This window comes from Brachyistius frenatus, unplaced genomic scaffold (assembly GCF_029030835.1).
Source record: "Brachyistius frenatus isolate BFR_SWC_R1_liver_20210118 unplaced genomic scaffold, ASM2903083v1 Contig_32, whole genome shotgun sequence".
Taxonomy (NCBI): Eukaryota; Metazoa; Chordata; class Actinopteri; family Embiotocidae; genus Brachyistius; species Brachyistius frenatus.
Genome location: NW_027210631.1, coordinates 2,348,740 through 2,358,924, shown reverse-complemented (window position 1 = coordinate 2,358,924; position 10,185 = coordinate 2,348,740). Strand labels below are relative to the sequence as shown.

The 10,185-nt window shown below is 44.5% G+C and overlaps 1 protein-coding gene across 3 annotated transcripts in view; it reads left to right on the top strand.

Annotated features, from left to right (window-relative positions):
* Positions 1 to 1,376: 1,376 nt before the first annotated feature.
* The window catches only part of LOC138621780 (chemokine-like protein TAFA-2), a 65,083-nt gene continuing 56,274 nt past the window's right edge, over positions 1,377 to 10,185 (top strand). For 2 of the 3 annotated variants that reach the window (XR_011310963.1, XM_069700087.1), the window contains exon 1: positions 1,385 to 1,929. The gene's annotated coding sequence lies outside the window, so the exon portion shown is untranslated. Of the gene's footprint in view, positions 1,930 to 10,185 lie in introns of all 3 variants that reach the window. The other variant, XM_069700088.1, reaches the window with a different exon arrangement.

The window sequence follows — 10,185 nt, the reverse complement described above, 5'->3', positions numbered from 1 at the left end:
CATCTTTTTTTTTTTCTTGGTATTAATGATCTCTCTGGTTGTGTGAAGGTTTTGTGTCTTTTTATGCAGCAAAAAAAAAAAGCAAACAAATGATCGCTTACAGTTTTGCTGGTTTCAGTCACAGACTTCAGAGGTTTGCTGATGAAGCCTTGTTTTGCATCACAACAACGTTTGGATCCAAATCAGGCCTCTGAATGTGAATTAAAACATTTTGTTTGTAAAAAACGGTTGTTTTTTTTTTGTTTTTGTTTTTTTATGAGTGAAAACGTTTGCCGCATTTTAAAACCTTTAATTCCGAGTCAAAACCTTTTGCTTGCAAGTTGAATTAGACGCGATGGGCCGGACCTACACTCGGTTTGACGGTTTCTCCATCAGCCCGTTACATCCAAATTCAACTCGCGGGGAAAAGGTTTCGACTCGCAACTAACGAGGTCTTGATTTGCAATCTAAACTTTTTGTGACACAATAAAGAGGCTTTGTGAGTCTGTGACTGAAATATAACAAAGTTTCAAGGGAAAATATGTGTTTGCAACCCTAATAATTTTATTTTCAGTTCGTATAGTTATACTTATCGTTTTTAAATTTTTTTTTTTGATTACCAAGTGTGAGAAATGAGCTCTTAAAACTTTATTTTTTTTATGCTGCAATAAAGAGACACAAATCTCCCTTCATACGGATGAAGACTGATTGTTTGTGCCGGTAAGTGAAATACATCCGGTCTCCACATGATGGCAGTAGTGGACAACTTTTGATGAGAGGACTCGCCATTTGGATGCGTGCTGCAGTTCAACTGTTCACTGAACACCTCCCCGATTAAAGCCTCTTTAATGTGTGCTTACAGTTCAGACTGAACGGGTGGAGGATGTAAACAAGGAGCACAGACTTGGAATTTTTTTTTTTTTTGCTTTTGGTGGCATCATTGATGTCTTTCTGGGAAATCACTGGCTCTGATTTGTATTTATTAATAGAACTTATCACTGATTACTCATCGTTTTTACGTCCTATATACCGCAATTAAAGGGCTAGGGTACAAGATATAATATTCCTACTTGGCCGATTTTTTTTTTTTTTTTGTTAAGAACAACAACAATAACAAAACAATTTAGTTTTCCCTATTGTGAATCAGAGAAATCAAAAATGAGTCTGATCGCGCGCTATTTCGTTTTTAAAATATCAGTATTTGAACTTGTGCTCATCCTAATGTAATAATGATCGACTACGACACCGCTATTCGTTTGGAGATGATAACTGTGACATTCAAATCGAATGTATCTAAATAGGCCACAGATCCATGACAGTAATCGGATTACTGTAACGCTGCTGCCAGCAGAGGTAGCGGCGGTGCGCCGTGCGCTCCGGAGTCTCCATAAAAGTTGGTGCGCACAGAGCAGAGCTGTCAGACTGCGAAGAGACGCGGCGGAGCGAAGACTGGGGGGGCTGAAGTGATCGATCGGGATCCCTCTCACTTTGAACATCTCACTCCATTCATTTGAACAGTGTGATCCGGTCCTCCGGGTTGACTGTCACCCGCCGAAGGCGCGCCAACGGGACGCAGTTCGAGCTTTATTATGAGTGTGACAGGCATCTGTTTGCTTTGTGGACTATCGGAATAAAAAAAAAAAAAAAAAGAAAAAGACGGGAGGTCTGGATGCAGGACACTCTCGGCTGCGCGGTGGAGGACATGCCCGAGCTTATGTGTTAGAAGACGAATAACCGAGCGTGATAAGCCCGTTTGGGTTGATCCGGGTGGAGTAAAATCAGCCACCACTCCCGGTTTTCTTTTCTTTTCTTTTTTTTTTTTTTTTCCCTCGCCGGTCCAGGACACAAATGTCTCCACATCACAGACACGCCACTGGATTGTAGCAGCAGCAGCCCCGCCGATGGTTTAAAAGGGCGTTAAGGTGCGGGAAGGGAGTGGGACAATTACAGGTAAGACCCCGGCGGTCTTCTTTTTTGTTTTGTTTGTTTTTTTGCCCTCTTTCGGGGGGGTGTGTGGGTGTGTGGTGTGTGTGGGTGGGTGGTGTGTGTGTGTGTGTGTGTGTGTGCCGGTGAGTGCGCCCGGTCAGCCACATTTGTAGAGCATCAGCGCCGCGTCGATATCCAATCAAGGCTGGAGCAATTACCGCAATAACGAGTGTGGGCCTAATTTCACTGACAGGCACTCCTTCATCTCCTGCAGAGCAAAGTGCAGTGCAAAAAAACAACAAAAAAAATTCCTTCATCTGGTAATCTGTTTTAAAATAAACATCATGTACTCATTTCACTCGCTCATATTAATATACATGATTTTCCACTGCTGTCATCTTTTGACAAAACACCCCATATTTTTTTTTTTTTTTTTATTGTAAAATCACAAGGATCTCAGATTTTGTTTTTTAATTTTCAGTCCCCATCGTTGAGCTCCTCGGCAACCGATTTACTTGACTTTAATTCACTGGGAAAATCAGTGCTGCCCTCCAGGCACTCCTGGTTGTACGCCGACGGAGATCAGGGGTATTTCTGGAGTCGGTAGAGTTCAAGAAAGTCTGCACCGGAGTCTGGAGCAGGTGACTCTGGACCCAAGTCTCAGTATGTTGTATTTGCGTTCACACCGGATGTCCAAACGCATCTTGTGGGTTACGGTTAGGCGTGGCGGTGATGGCAGCAGTCTGACCTCCTGCTCACCTGGAGTCAGTATCGGGGGATCCTCTGACGATGAAATGCAGCGACACGGCGGGGCGACGTCGAGACGGGCCGATCCCGACTCTCCCGCCTCCGCCTGCTGACACAGACAGACGCGGCTTCAATGTACAGCAGCAACACAAAGAGTCTGACATGCTGAGATATTAGACCGCAGACTCCTGAGGACACCGTGGCTGTGTTCAGGTGCAGTCTGTAATCGGCACACCGATGGACTGAACACACGAGTTATCAGCAAGCCTGAACAGCTGCGAGGAAACTGCGTGAAATAGAAATGGAAGATGTGAATGCCGTTGACTTCCACTCACTCACTGGTGTTTAAGTTGCCACATCCTGCGGACGTTTGACAGAAAAGCTCCAAAACCACGGGATCCTACGTTTCCCATAATGCAACTCTCATAATGCAACGGTCTTTCATCAGAATAGTCCAGATCATTTTGTTTTTCAACGTGTCCTCCTTCAGTTGCTTCAGAGCAGCAGCGTCGTCCTTTCTCCTCGTCTTCTCGATCGTCAGTCGACTCAACAGTTCTACTTTCCAAAACTCCTCGTGAAACAACGGTTTTTACAACTGAAGCTCCAAATATCATCACCGGCTTCATGTTTTCATGTCTGATTCAGCCGCTCGCTGATGTTCAACAGGACATATTGTGCACTACCTCATTTGACAACTAGAGCTACTGCACGCCTACGTTTCATATGAAATACACGGTGAGTTTTAAAGACACACTGCACACACGAAGCAGTGTGTACTTTAGGGCTTCCTGTTAAGAGACATTTCCCCTTTAAGAGGAATAATTATATATCACGAACAAAAACAAAAAAAAACCTCTCAGACTAAATGTTTTTTCTTACTTTCTAAAGAACCCTCTCAGACGTGTGTGTCAGTCTTTGGAGGAACCCGACCACGAGGTTGGGAACCACTAAACTAAACGTAACTGTACATAGAATACTTCAAACACCTTATGCAGTCTTGGATATTCCCCCCTCCCATCCCCCCCTCTCCGGGCCAGCACCGAGCCGATGGATGCAGCAAAACCACACCATGACATCATCTGGCAACTTGCGGCAACTTTCTAGCAGCCAGTCGCCGCTTCCCTCAGAAAAAGAACTGGCAGCCGTGGCGGTCCCCAACCGGCTGGAAGCGTTAGCAGCAGCTCCTCCGCCGTGAATGATCGGCGTTGAACGGCTCGGGGCCGCCTGGCTCGGGTCAGACCATCCAGCTGGGCCGACCCGGTGCCGACCGTCTGGCCGGCGCCGGCGGATCAGCCAATGTCACCTTTTTTTTCTTCTTTTTTTTTCCTCCCCTCCCCGGCGGGTCACGTGACCTCGTCCTGGCGCAGCCTCGCCATCGATCCGAGGCGGTGACACCGAGGCTTCGCGGTCCGCTGCTCCTCGCCAACTAGGCCGACTGCCGCCCAACAGCTGGGACGGGCAACACACAAGCAGCAGGGAGGGGGAAGGGGGGGGGGGGGGGGTCTTTGAATTAGTCTGACTTTGTGGGCAGCGCAGGTCTTTTCACAGAAACTTCACGCTGCTTTTGGAGGTTTTCTCTCTTTTTTTTTCTCCCCAGTAACGCAGCACACATTTTGGACCCAGACGTGCAGCCCGGTGCTCGGGAAAAGTCAACAGAAGCAAATCAAAGGCACCACGATGGAAGTTATTGCTCTAAAAAAAAACAACAACAACAACAACATAAAAACACACAAACAAATTCTCAACAGCATTAAATCCAAACAGTTTGTTCTGTTCTGGACACGTCGTCCTGCCAGAAGGCGACCGACCGCAAGGCCTTTTTCACGGGAGCCGTGTCGACATGTCGCAGCACAGATGTAAATAATATAATAATGAATGACGGCTGAATCCCATTTAGCTGACCGACCTGAGATACGAGAGCTGTAAGTATTGATTTTTGAAGCCTTTGAAAATAGGGACAGAAGTATTTCATTCTTCTGAAGAAAAAGCCGCTTCAGGAACGTACGAGCTTGTGAGCAAACTGCGCTGCGATCTCCGTCCCGGCCGGTCCGAGTGAAAGCCCCGCGAGCGGTTTCAGGTGTTCGGCTGCGCCCCCCCCCCCCCCCCCTCGGTCGGACGGTTTGTGCTCTCCTGTCCCGAAAATGATTGGAATTTGTGTACAATATCGGCGGCTGATTGGCAACGACCGCGCGGGCGTTTGATGTACGTACGAGCTCCTCTTCTTTCTCTCCTCTTTCACATTCTATTTGATGTGCGTGTTCCTCGCTCTTCGTTTCATTTGAAGTAAAACAAATTCAGCAGCCGCTGAATAAACAGCAGCTCTGAAGAAGTGATTAAAAAAAACAACAAAAAAAACAGCATAAAGGTTCCTGTACGTTTTTCACTTTGACCTCCGTTGTCTTCTTCTGATTTGATTTTTTTTTTTTTTTCCACGCTCGCCTGCAGACGGTTTTTGACAGGACTTTATTTTCTCCGTTCCCTTCAATAATTTTCAGATTCGGTGCTTGAAATGTTCTCAATGTATTTTTTTTTTTTTTTTTTTTAACATGATTTATAGACTAGAAAATAGGCCCGTTAAGAGAAATGATGATGAAGATCAATCTTCAGCAGCCAGCATTGATAAAATAACAGCAGATAATGAAAAATGATCCATTACCGCGGGCTGATTCCCAGCTGACATACGGACAGGCTGCCTGTCAATCACAGGGATGAAACTAAGGGCTAGTCAACCTAACCTGCCACACACACACACACACACACACACACACACACACACACACACACACACACACTGAATGGAAAACTGCACCGTGGTCCCATTTTTCGAGCGTTGACCATCCTCTCTCTGCTCAATAGGTTTAATTGTTCCTTGGGGGAATTTTTTTTACTTTTCTTTTGATAAAAGACAGGAAGAGACGGCAGAGAGAGGAGGGATGAAATGCAGGAAGGTCCTGAACTCACATTTGAAATATCTGTCACGTTTACAAAGACACAACATATTAACCTTAGTTTTAAATTAAGACAAATAACAGATGTTTTCATTTTCTTAACTTTTGGGATTTTGTTTTGTTGTTGTTTGTTTCGTCATTCGATGTCGACACTTAAGATTTGCTTTGTTGCTGCTGTAAGGCTGAGTGAAAATAAAGTCTCCGGTTAACGGTTGAGGTCAGGGTACTAAACCATTCGGTTAAGGTCGAGTAAACACTGTGGTTGCAGACCGGTTTTAAAAGAAAGAAACGAGTACAGATTTTCAGCAAAGTCTTCCCCCATGAAAGTCAGAGGTGCTCCGCACTTTTAAAGCAGCACATTACCTCCTGCTGGACCACTGAATGTTGCACTTGTGACGTCAATCGTTAATTAGAAGGACGGCAAATATACAGAATATCCCTTTAAGCCTTAAAAACGCAGGAGTGAAACTTTACACGGTCTCCTCTATAAAAACATGCACACGCATTCGGTTCCTCCTGTGATATGATAAGATGACAAAAATAGAACAAAATCACTTCGAATAATTTGAAGACTGAAAATGAAATGGATGTCGCTTCCGGGTCGGACAAGTGAGGCAGAAGTCCCACAAAGTGCAGCACCGCCGCGGTCCACTAGGGGCAGGCTGCACAAAGACTCAAACTCCCATTTGACGGCGCATAAAATTCGGAGTCAATAAAATGTCCCCAGGAGTTACTTTGGTGTTATCAGCTAAAGTCGCTCCTTCTTATTAGATTTCTGGCGGTCCGTCTGAAAATAATCCCGTCATTGATTAGATATCAGGACTCAAAAAGCGGCATGTTTTGGGGGGGGGGGGAGGTGTCTGTTTGATTGACAGACCTGTGGTGCAGTCAGGTTTTCCCCCTATAGATGGGCGCGCGTCGTCTCCTCGGGTTCCCGATCAGGTCGAGTCAGGTTCCTCACTTGTGCCTCCCCGGCTCGTCCAAATACGGTCACCTCCTGGGTCCAAAAACGGCAAGACGGCGACGGCCGAAATACTAACCGGAGGCTCACAAGCCAAAGCGTGACGTCAGGGTTGTCCGCCGTCGGATGTGATCGCGGTGCGAGTTGACGTACGGAGCCGTTGTGGTTCCAGAGAGGAGCTCCCTGTTTCTCGACGGTCTTAATTTTCCCCGTCGTCCCAGAATACCCCCCCTCCCTCCCTCACCCACTCTGCACGGAAAGTCCTGGTCTTTCCACTTTGGCGCCGTCCTCCTCCAGAAGAAGACCGAGAGAAGACGTCGAGGGAGATCCGTTGGACCGTGTCCAGGTTTTTCCCGGCCCGCGTGGCCGCGTTATCTCTTCGGCGGCGTCTGACTGTTGCTCTGTGTGGCCCGGTGGCTTATAAACATGTGCCCGTCACGCGGGATAACTCCAGCACCCCCGAAAGCCTCCGAACAAACACACCAACACATACTTTGGACAGCAGAAACATCCCCCCCCTCCCCCCACACCCACCCACCCGTCCCCTTCCTCCCTCCTCCCATCCGCCTTCCCTGCGATGGCTGATGGTGTGTGCAGAGCTGTGGGCCTCGCAGTACTTTCATGATGTGAGCCAAAAACCCATCTGGGACTCAATATCCTGTTTACCAGCTCTCAGCACTCTGAAAACCACAACAATACTGAGCTGAGTCAGAAGTTCAGAACTCATTACAGTTTGTTCAGGTCACGGCCAAGGTCGAAGTCGTCTCCGACTCCGTCGCTCTGCCGGGTCGTGGACAGAAAGCGGACCGCGCTGCTGTGTGTTGGTTTTTTGTTTCCCTTTCAACATCCACATGTACATGTTTTCTTGTCGTGCTTCGAGGGGCAAATCTCCCGGCAGCCACGTCCGAAGACTCCACGGCCGTCGCGCTGGACGTGTGAGCGAGCCCGAGCAAAAGGGAGCCGCCGGATGTGGCTTGTAGATTGATTCAGAACTTCGTTGTAAAAAATAAATAAATCCGATGTGGTAGATTTACTGTGACCCAGATATCTTAAAGTTACAGCGCCCCGCTTCACTCACACACACACACACACAAAAAAAATCCATCTCGGTTAGTAATTTCTTGTGTCACCCTGAATGTCTCTCAACAGTGCTCCATTATATTGTTATTGAGGCTATTGTACCTTCAGAAGGACTTACACAGCAGCATCTGCACAACAGTTAGGTAGGGGGGTTAGGTTGGAGGCTCTCGGCCGTACAGTGGAACAGATAGGAGCTTTTTTTTTTTTTTTTTATGTCTTCGATTTCTCCTCAGCTTTTTTTTTTTATTATAATGAACTCAATTAATAAATGAATCGAACAAAAACAAAAGTTGATTTAAAGGTGCTTAGCCACAACCAATCGCACGAATTCCACTCGTCAAAGTGGTTAGTGCTACTTAGACGTTATATTTTGTTGTCTCATTTGTGTGATTATAAAGAATAACATTTGAAAGTTTTACAGCTTCAAAATTGAATGTCAACATTTCATGAAATGGGGGGAAAAAAAGTGGCTACATTAGCTTTAGCTAAAGGGAACAGCTGGCTTTGAGCCCGGATTAAACCCAGATTTACATTTTAATTTTTTTTATGGAAAGATAAAATGTGAAAAATTCAGTTTCTGGTCATATATCAGCTCTGACCAAATATGAAGTTATCATGTTTTAGATTTGTAGAGCAGTATTTTCAGCTATATATTTATTTTTAGTCATAGCAGTGATTATTTTGTTTGATAGGACAATCAAATCAGACCGCAGGTAAATGAACCGAACAGAGCAAAAGAACAGAGTTACCTGAACAAACTGCTGGCTAAGTAGTCAAACAACGTTTGTAGAGATGACAAGAGCCTAATTAAAGTCAGTGTTATTGTGATTAGCTGGTGTGTTCAGTACAAATGGAGGCGAACAAACCACTTATACTTACTTTCTTTTTTTCTCCCCAAATAATCAATATTAAACAATTACAGTCCAGTTTGTTGTATCCTATAGCAACTTCCACCAGACAACACTTAATGTCAGAAGCAAATGGCAGAAGTGGACAAAATAATTGTTGATGAATGATAAAAAATAAAAGTAAAAAAAACAAACTGCTAGTATCAATTATAATTCAATACAAAACATTGATTTGCACCGTTTTCCATAAAGATTTTAGGTGATAGCTTGTATTTATTTTTAAACTGAGGTAAAGACTATTAAATAAAATCAGTGATTTATTTCTATGATTTAAAATGTTAATACAAAAAAAAAGTGTAAAACAATGATTATATGTTATTGTACGTTATAAAGAGCTTAAGAACCAAATTCCCTCCAAAAAATGGCAACACAAATATGGCTAAAAAAGAAAATTGAAATACACAGGAACCCCAATAACAAGGACACACGAGGTACTGTGTAATGATGTGTTCGATTATTGTTCTGTGAGTTTGTCATCCCACAGAAATATTTCTCTAAATCCTTTCATTTGTAGGGGAAAGTGCTGTAAGTAATATGCATGTCTGAGTGCCTGGCAGATACACACATTGCATAACGCACTGGGAAGATCCTCTGTCACTAATTCGACTCAGTAGACCAGAAATGCAACGCTTTCAACAGTGGCACCTTTCAAAAAGCAAATAAGCCCACCAGTGTGGATTTTTTTGCTAATTATCGTTGGTCATGTGACCCAGCTCTTGCAGGGGTCATCCCAATGCACGCCACTTAACCACAGTTATTTCTGTCCTGCTGAAGACGTATTTATATTAGCAGCTGTTACTCAGAGACACACTTGGTGCTCTTGTTGCTCGGTGCACTAGTGCGTCTGACAGCAGGTTAACTGTAAATACACCACAGTAGCGGTAATGAAGGAACATGTCGGCCTGTGCAACAACAACACAGGATATACTGTAAAGATGGTGGCAAAGCTTGGTGTTGTCAAAAGTTTGTTAAAAAGATACTGTAACACTTTGAAGGCTGTAATTTTGTTCCCTGAGGATCTTTCCATGATGGGTCATGATTTTTAAATATTCCAATAGTCGTTAAAATATATATATATATATATATCTTCTGTATTTCTCCTGTTTTTTCTGGTTGTATTGCGTCACTCCCGTCAGAAGGTGGCGGTAATGCACCTAAAACCTGTTTACAGTAGATTAGTTCAAAGCGAAGTGTTTTTGCTCGAGACCGCTCATCCCGAACACGTTGTAAAAACAGAATTTAGGCCCACTGGGAAGTAAACGGCACAGCAGGGAGGGGAGGGCGAACTTCGCAGCTGCCAGCTACTGTGTAACATTTAGAGCTAAAGACCTCCGGCATGGCCGCCAGAGTCCAAAGTTAATGTCTCTGTGGTGATTAGTTTTACTGTGATATTAAAGCAAGCTTCATTTACTGCGGTCGCCGAAGAGCGATCGTATTGCAGCCGTCGGTATGAGTTGGAAACATGCTTCGATGCACAGAAATAAACTGCTTCGCTGAGAATTTTTAACACTCATTAAATATGAACATACACTATGAATATATATATATATATATATATTTTTTTTTTCCTAACTGCAAAATCCACACAGACGTGAGCAGCTTTTTGAAACTGAAAAAGGTATCCTCTCGGTGCATC